Source organism: Callithrix jacchus, chromosome 10 (genome assembly GCF_049354715.1).
Source record: "Callithrix jacchus isolate 240 chromosome 10, calJac240_pri, whole genome shotgun sequence".
Taxonomy (NCBI): Eukaryota; Metazoa; Chordata; class Mammalia; order Primates; family Cebidae; genus Callithrix; species Callithrix jacchus.
The window spans coordinates 106952844-106961253 of record NC_133511.1 but is presented as its reverse complement, the minus strand read 5'-3'; the positions used below and the strand labels follow the sequence as shown (position 1 = coordinate 106961253).

At 31.4% G+C, this 8410-nt stretch overlaps 1 long non-coding RNA gene across 5 annotated transcripts in view; it reads right to left on the bottom strand.

Moving 5' to 3' along the window:
- Positions 1-8410, bottom strand: part of LOC118145489 (uncharacterized) — a 119368-nt gene that overhangs the window by 43541 nt on the left and 67417 nt on the right. For 2 of the 5 annotated variants that reach the window (XR_004730624.3, XR_004730623.3), the window contains exon 3: positions 7130-7246. The exons of 2 other annotated variants lie outside the window; for them this stretch is intronic. This is a non-coding gene — a long non-coding RNA (uncharacterized LOC118145489). Of the gene's footprint in view, positions 1-4634; positions 7247-8410 lie in introns of those variants that run through there. One more of the 5 variants, XR_013523386.1, reaches the window with a different exon arrangement.

Below are 8410 nucleotides of genomic sequence, written 5' to 3'. Positions count from 1 at the left end.
CATCACCTGTGAAGACACATAAAGTTTAGTCATGTAAACAGATCTCACTTTTGTCAGAAATATAATTTGGACCAACTGTCTTTTATAAACTGACGAGTTTTTTTCTTTCTTTTCTTTTCATTTTTAAACTATCAATTCTAAACTAAAAGCTGTGAGGTCTTTATTTGTGTGTGTAAGTTTAGATGGGTTTACATGTGTATATGTTCATGTATTATATTACATAATATGTCTACATGGTAAAAGCTGGTGTAGTTGTTCAAAAATTCCTTAAGGATAAATGAGTGTTTATATACAAGATAAAATATACAGTAATTAATCTAAATGCCTTTAGTTTGCATGACTCCAAGAAATTGTTAATAAATAAGCTGGTTTTAACATTATTGGTCAAATAGAAAAGAAATGTCTTCAGAATTCTCAGAATGTATTTTTACCTGGATTTACTATTCAGAGAGCTTTATATTTGTCTCTACTATATATTTAAGGTGTCAGGGTTTGAGACAAAGATTATAAAACTATAAATCTACCCTAAAATGGAGTAATCTTTGTGTAATTTTTTGATGTAAAGACCTATTTAGCATTAGTTTAGTGAAAATAGCTGTATGTTCTGAGTTTTCAAGTAAAAAATTTGTACTTAGGTAAACGCCTAAGGAAATAGCACATTCCATATGCTATAAAAATAGTTAACCAGAAAGTAACTTAAAATGATTACCAGCTTTGTCTAATATTGCTAAAAATATACATTAGGTAAAATGTAAATGAGATAAACATTTATAAACAAACTTTTCATGTAATTTGAAATCTTAAAGTTACATTAAATAGCAGATAAACATTAACTGCTGCATTATTTCCAAATAAGATTACAACAAATTATGTTAAAGGGGAGCATGTTTCTAAAATTATAAAATGCTTCTTGTCTATAAAATATTTACATGTTACAGACAATTCAAGTTTTCCTTCTTTCTATGTCTTCAACAAATTTTAAAGTTACTAAGAGTTAAAAATTCTAATTCATCTATATTTAATTTTATATTTTTATATAACTAAGCTATATAAATATTACAGATATCACTATATATAACTTGTATATATAAATATATATAACATATAAGTATATATAAAACTACATATGTAAAGTTACATATATAACTATATATTTATATATAAAATATATATATATGTATTAAATATATTTGCTATATATAGTTATATAGTTATATAGTTACTATATAACTATATGTGTGAAGTTACAGATATAACCATATATAACAATATATTTATACATAATGTATATGTATTAAATATATACACTATATATAAATATATAATTATATAGTTACTCCAGTAAATTATATATGTAACTATATATATTTATATGTCTTAAATATATATAATATATAGTTATATATAATTGTATAAAGTGTACCCCCAAAATAAGATGTTAAATTTTTTTAAACTATGAGTAAGATATAAAAATGTGATATTTATTGAAAAAAACGTATAATTTTTTTCTAATTCAGAAGTTATTTGAAGGCTGCTTTAGAATATAAATTTAGGATTGGGAGGCCGAGGCAGGTGGATCATGAGGTCAACAGATTGAGACCATCCTGGTCAACATGGTGAAACCCCGTCTCTACTAAAAATTACAAAAAATTAGCTGGGCACGGTGGTGCGTGCCTGTATTCCCAGCTACTCAGGAGGCTGAGGCAGGAGAATTGCCTGAACCCAGGGGGCGGAGGTTGCAGTGAGCTGAGATCACGCCATTGCACTCCAGCCTGGGTAACAGGAGCAAAACTCCATTCAAAAAAAGAATATAAATTTAGGAAGGAAATAGAAGCAACATAGAAAGAAAACAAAAAGTAGGAGAGAGAGAGATGTGGAGATAGTTTTAGACATAAAAATGTATTTTTGGTGAGAAAGGTTACAATGAAGAGAAAAATTTTGTATAAGAAAGAATCCTTTACGGTAAATATTTCTCCTAAAGTAAAATAATTGATTATTTAAGAAGAGAAGTATAGGACAAAAGAGAAATCTAAGCATGACATATGTGGTCTCTGTAAGTCATAATAAAGTTCATGGAAAGGAAATTTACAAAAGGAATTATGTGTGTGATCAAGTTAGTTATAATTAAAAGGCAATTATGTACATTAGTCTTTCTAAAGATAGATCTTTGATATTAAAAACATACTAATAAAAAAAACTAAAAAAAATTGTGTCTAGTGTTATAACAAGTTTTCCTTAAGGTATTTATTTACTTTTAGTTGTATTGCATGAGTTATTGATTTTTAATGTTGAAATGTTTCTTTTTGAATTTCTTAACATCTATATCTCAGAAGTTCAACTTTGTTCTACCTTACTGTATAATTTGCAAATTATACATTATTGTCTTCTTTTATGTATCTTCTTGCTTAGTTGGGGTGATAACTCTCTTCTTCAAACTTTTCATGGACTCCTATAACTATTTTTCTCAGTTCCAACTTTTGTTATGGTCAAATACTGAAATGTTTATCTTTAAAGCCTAGAAATGGAAGGTTTTTCTCGAGTATAACTTGATTCTACATTCTTGGCTTTTCTTGATATGTCTGAATAGTTTCATGCAACCAGCAAATTTCCCATGTTGTTACTAAGAGTCATGCACTCCCTTGCTCAAGGTACCATTTTCCTTGTCTGTATTCCTCTATAACATGATGTACAGTCACAATACTGTACCCATTATTCTTGCATCTGATTAAATTCAAGTACCATTGTCATTAGGTTTGACTTTCAGGTAATTTAAGAAGGCTTCTAATTAGAATAAGCAATTGTCCTGCAGAAGGTTTTTCTTTACCTCTTTATCTTTTCAGTAACCGGCCAAAAAATAAAGACATTTCATGTTTTATCAAGATAATTTTCTATGTTATCTTTAAGACTTTTATTACTTAGGAAAACTGAGCTTTTAGAGGCTTAATGTTTCTACATCCATATAACTTTTTTTATTGCTTTTGAAGTCTTTTGATTATAATTCTAGATAAATAAATATTATTTTACACAACCTGTAAATTTTTTAACATTTTTTTTTGTTATTTTAATTTAATTTTTAATAGTTTTTGGGGTATGAGTGGTACCCCAAATTTTGTTACATGGGTGAATAATATAGCTGTGAATTCTGATATTCTAGTGCACCCAGCACCAAAGTAGTGTACATTGTACCTAATGGGTAGTTTTTTATACCTAGCCACCCTCCTACTCTTCATTTTCTGAGTGTCTAAAGTACATTATATCACTCTATGCCTTTGCATACTTATAGCTTAGCTCCTACTTATTAGTGTAACATACATTTTTGTTTTTTTACTCTAGTGTTACTTCACTTAGAATAATGACCTCCAGCTCTATTACAAGGTGATTCTGTTTTGATCAAGTGTTTCAAATCCTTGGCATGTTTCTCCAGAAACAAAATCCTGAATTAAATCTTTTGGGACTAAAATTAAATTTAGAATTTTCTGGTTAAGTGCCTCTAATGCTGCAGAGTATATATATCTCTTCTCTTGCAGTGATGCTAAATAATTTGACTTATTTGATAAATTTTGTGGAAGACACTGTCAAATCATAAGTAATACTTGATACTCTTTCAGTTACACTTATGGTTATATAGCTGATAAATATGTTTTTAAAAATTACACAAATTCATAAGTGTACTATATTACCAGTCATAATTTTAATTATACTAAAACTTCCATACATACATTTGTATGGATATGTCATTAATGTTCCAAAGATTACATGAAATTTATTAAATCTGATAATCCTGATGTGACACTGTCAGTCATGAATCTGGTTACCTCAAAATGCTACATGTAGTCAATTTAGAAATTTCTTTGTCAGTTGAAAACTTTCATCAGATTTTTACCATAAGCTATTTCAAGCTTTCACCATGAACAATTATTGTTTTGAGTTCTTCTCTAAACGCATTTCCAATCAGCTCTATTCCAAAATTGTTTTCTTCTAACGAGTACTCTTAAACTCATATTTCTGATAACTTTAAAATAATGAAACTAAGTGAAAATCTCCAGAATTCTAATTGGAAAAAAACTGATACATTCATATAACCGCTAATCAAGTTAAAGCGACAATAAATTAATTACATGAAATTAAGTAATTGATGAAGATGTTTTATGACTTATAATTAAAACATTGCTGGCTATTTTCTTTACAACCATTTTCCTGATTCAAGAAAATTTTCCTTTGTAAGCTATCTATAGTTTTAAGCAATCTGATAAAGTATACTTTTGTGAACAAGAGTAGAGAAATTTGTTTTTCCTCCCTACTTGGTTTTTCCAAAATTTGGAAACTCTTTGTGCATATTCTTATGTTTTTATTTACATAAGTTTAATAAAAATCTTCTCTGTCTTTGTAAGCAGGATACAATTAGAAACATTGATTATATTAAATATTACCAAGGATTCGACTAAAATGTCATAATTTTAAGTGTGCATAGAATACCCAGCTTAGGAGTTTGCAGCCTTATAGTAAATAAAAATTGTCACTTCCTGGCAGTCTCAAGAACCTTTAGATGCTATGTAAAATCTAAAGTATGCCCTAGTTTGGGTTCCTAGTCTTAAGAGGTTTTTAAATCTGAGATTCCTATATGATGCATGTGGAAAAAAAATAGTTATATTCCTTTTTTTTTTTTTTTAAAGATGGAGTCTCACTCTGTAACCAGGCTGGTGTGCAGTGGCATGATCTTGGCTCACTGCAACTTCCACCTCCCAGGTTCAAGTGATTCACCTGCCTCAGCCTTCAGAGTAGATGGGACTATAGCATGCGCCATCATGACCAGTTAATTTTTTTTAGGGGGGTGGGTTTTAGTAGAGATAGGGTTTCACTATTGTGGCCAAGATGCTCTTGGTCTCTTGACCTCATGATCCTCCCGCCTTCGCCTCCCAGAGTGCTGGGATTACAGGCATGAGCCACCGTGATCAGTCAGAAAAAGTTATATTTCTAAAGAAAACCTATAATACACCTGTTATTAGATTGTTTAGAAAGTTGTATTTCTAAAGAAACACTATAATGCACCTGTTATTAGATTCTTTAGAAAGTTGTATTTCTAAAAAAAAAAAAAAAAAAAACTGTAATACATTTGTACACTGTTTGACTGAATCAGTCCCTGAATTTTCCTAATTTTCTCCAGTATTTGGCTACAACTCTCTAACTGAAAACAAAAGCTACTCTGTTCTTACAAAAAGCACTATAGAAGTTGAAACTAGATGAATTTTAAGAAACAAACCCTGTAACTGATGTATGGACCACATAAAAAGTTCACCAAACTACCTGATGTCATGACCAGAAACACTCTTATTACAAACTAGAAGTTAATGTTTTCATGGTGTAAACAGCTTTTCTCAAGACACAGAAAAAAAAATTCCACATCACATTAAGAATCTTCCCCCATTTGCTACCTTTTGTACTTGACAAGATAACAATTAATTGAAATGTCATAATCAATGGCTTCTGCTGGTAACTTAACAGAAGCTAGCTTAAGAAATCCTTCAGTATCCCTCGGCTGAATTCCAAAAAATATACATGTGCTATTGCTAGTACTACATGCTGATCTAGATAAATTTCTCTGGGAAAAGTTGACGCTCATATACATGAAATAAGCAAACAAGCCACATGCTGACCAAAGACTTCATCTAATTCCCTATGCTTATACAATTTATTCAATTGGTGACCTTCAAGTCTAGGTGTATGGTTCAAAACCATTATGTAAACTGGAATTGTCACATTATTATTAATATGACTGTATTTTCCTTGTTTAGACTTTATGTCTGTTATTATTTAAATTTTTGCAGAAGTACAACTTCTAAAACAATAATACTGATCCTATACTTTAAGCTGGTACCAAAAGACTATGAAACAGACAAAATTGATTTAATAATGAACTCTGAGTAGACTTAATATGAGAGCCAGTCCTTTTAAACCTCCATTGTTACCCAAATATGGCTAAAAGAATGTTGACGCTGACTACTACTTGCTCATCATTCTCCTCAGTGTGGAATGAGACCGGCAACTGGGACAGGTACATTCTGGTGTCAAGGGACAACAAATCTTAACTATAGTATAATTTATCAGTGATACTCTCAGAGAAAGATCTTGATCAAAAGGGGGAAATGTGAAAGTCATCAAAATCCAAATGGAGCCACTAATGTTAAGAAAAGTCTGACAAATAGAGCTGGAGAAGGCTGTAAAGAGAAGGTTGTCAGGCTTGTATACTTTATAATGAAACCACAACCTTGCACAAAGTCTATCGCAACAGTATACACAAAGTATTTCTGCAAGGACACTCACTCAGCAACTGCGTGGCCAAAATTTGACTGGTGTCACCTTTGTTTTAATCTTTGAAGCAATGGAGAATCATTTCAAAATGATTAGGTAATTTTTCTCATTTTTTTCTTTAACATTCTTTGTCTTTCTTTACTTCCGTGATATGCATGTAGTTTACTATGGCGTGTATATTCTTTTTGCAATGCCCAAATAGACATCTTATTTTTAGATAGATTCTCTGTGTCTGTTATTTTGATTGACAATGTATATATGTGTGTTTAATTATAAAGTAAAAATATAAATATTTTCTTAAATTTGGAATTGCAGTTAAAAAATTTTAGAGTCACACTATAAATATATTCTACTGCAACAGAAAGAAAATAGGACTTTTTCCCTTGTCCATGGAAATGGTGAACCCAAGCCAGGAGGGAAACTCAGCCTTAATGAATACAGAGTGCCTGTAATAAAGAGAGACTCTGATGTTGAATTACTCTTTTAGTTGCCGCCCTCTTTTGTTTTGTTTTGCTTTTTTCCAAAGGCAAAAAGACTTTCGACTTCAACAAAGCTTGTTCTGAGATTCCTATGTGTCGTCTTCCGTGCTTTTCCTATATTACCTTCTAAATCCATCCTTTTCTTATAGAATAAAATGAGAATCTCTCAGTCATGCTTCCTGTAATTTGTCTGAGTTTTGGCAAACTGACAACTAGGAGTCTGCCTTTGTAACTTTCTATCTTTCTGATGTGTTCACTGAGATCTCCAATAAAAGACAACTACCTAGGCTAGCCACGGTTTCCATCCTAGTGCTCTTCAATAGGAAACAAGATTGCTCTACCTCTTACAAATGAAATTTCTTGTGGATACTTCTTTCCATTTCTCAGAAATTTGCCAAAATTAACTTCCTTCTCACATTTTCCAGACTCAGTCCTCAGGAGTGTCTTTTGTGTCAGCTCTAAATGAAAAGGACAGAAATGTAAGACAGCAAAGCCAGTCTAAATGGTATATATTCCTAAGACTCCGGAGAACTTTTCCAAGATAAGTGACTATATTTTCAACACTGCCACAAAATTTTACTATTGCCTGAGAAGCAAAGAAATACTAACATTTGTTAAATAATTATTATGTGCTAGGAGTCGCATATACACAACATAAATTAATCCTGTTCTATTTTAACTACAGAGTTTTCTCTTGCAATCTTTTAAATAAATTTAATTTAGCTTCTGAAATTTAAAACTCAGAAGTTTTTACCTAGAATACAGTTTTCTGGGTTCTCTGGAACTATCTGAAGATACAGTCAAGTAATATACAATAGCTCCTGTATTCATTTACTAAGGCTGCCACACAAAATACCACAGCCTGGGTAGGATAGATGACAGAAATTTGTTTTTGTACAGTTCTTGGAGGCTAGAGTTCAAAATCAAGGTGTCAGCAAGTTTGTTTTTTTCTGAGGCTTTTCTGCTGGGCCTGCAGATGGCTGCCATCTCCCTGTGTTTTATAGCATCCCCTCTCAGTCCCTATGTGTGTCATCTTTCTTCTTAGAAGTCCACCAATCATATTGAGTGGGGTCTGCCATATTATCTCATTTTACCTTAATTGCCTTTTAAAAAGCCTGGTCTCCAAATTCTGAAGCCCTGTTTCCAAAGCCCTGTCACATATTCTGAAGTACTCAGGGTCAGGATTGCAATACATGAGTTTGAAGAGAGCAAATAAGTAAACATTCAAACACATATGTTGGATATTGTGATGGTTAATTGTATGTGTCAGTTTGACTGGGCTAAGGGATTCCCAGATAGCTGGTAAAACATTATTTCTGGTATGTCTGTGAGAGTGTATTTGGAAGAGATTAGCATTTGCAACAATAAACTAAATAAATAAGAACACTCTTACCAATGTAGGTGGGAGTCATCTTAAATAGAACAATCCATTTATAAAATTATAATTTCCTTGAGAGATGTGCTGCATCTGACATTCAAGACACTTGGGTTCCAGTTCTGACACTACTCAACCCTGGGCAAATAAATTGCTTCTTCTATATCTTAATTTAGATAAGGTTATTTTTAAAATAATTACGACTTCCGTATGTTCAGTGTTTATGTTTGTCCAGACACTGTGCTAA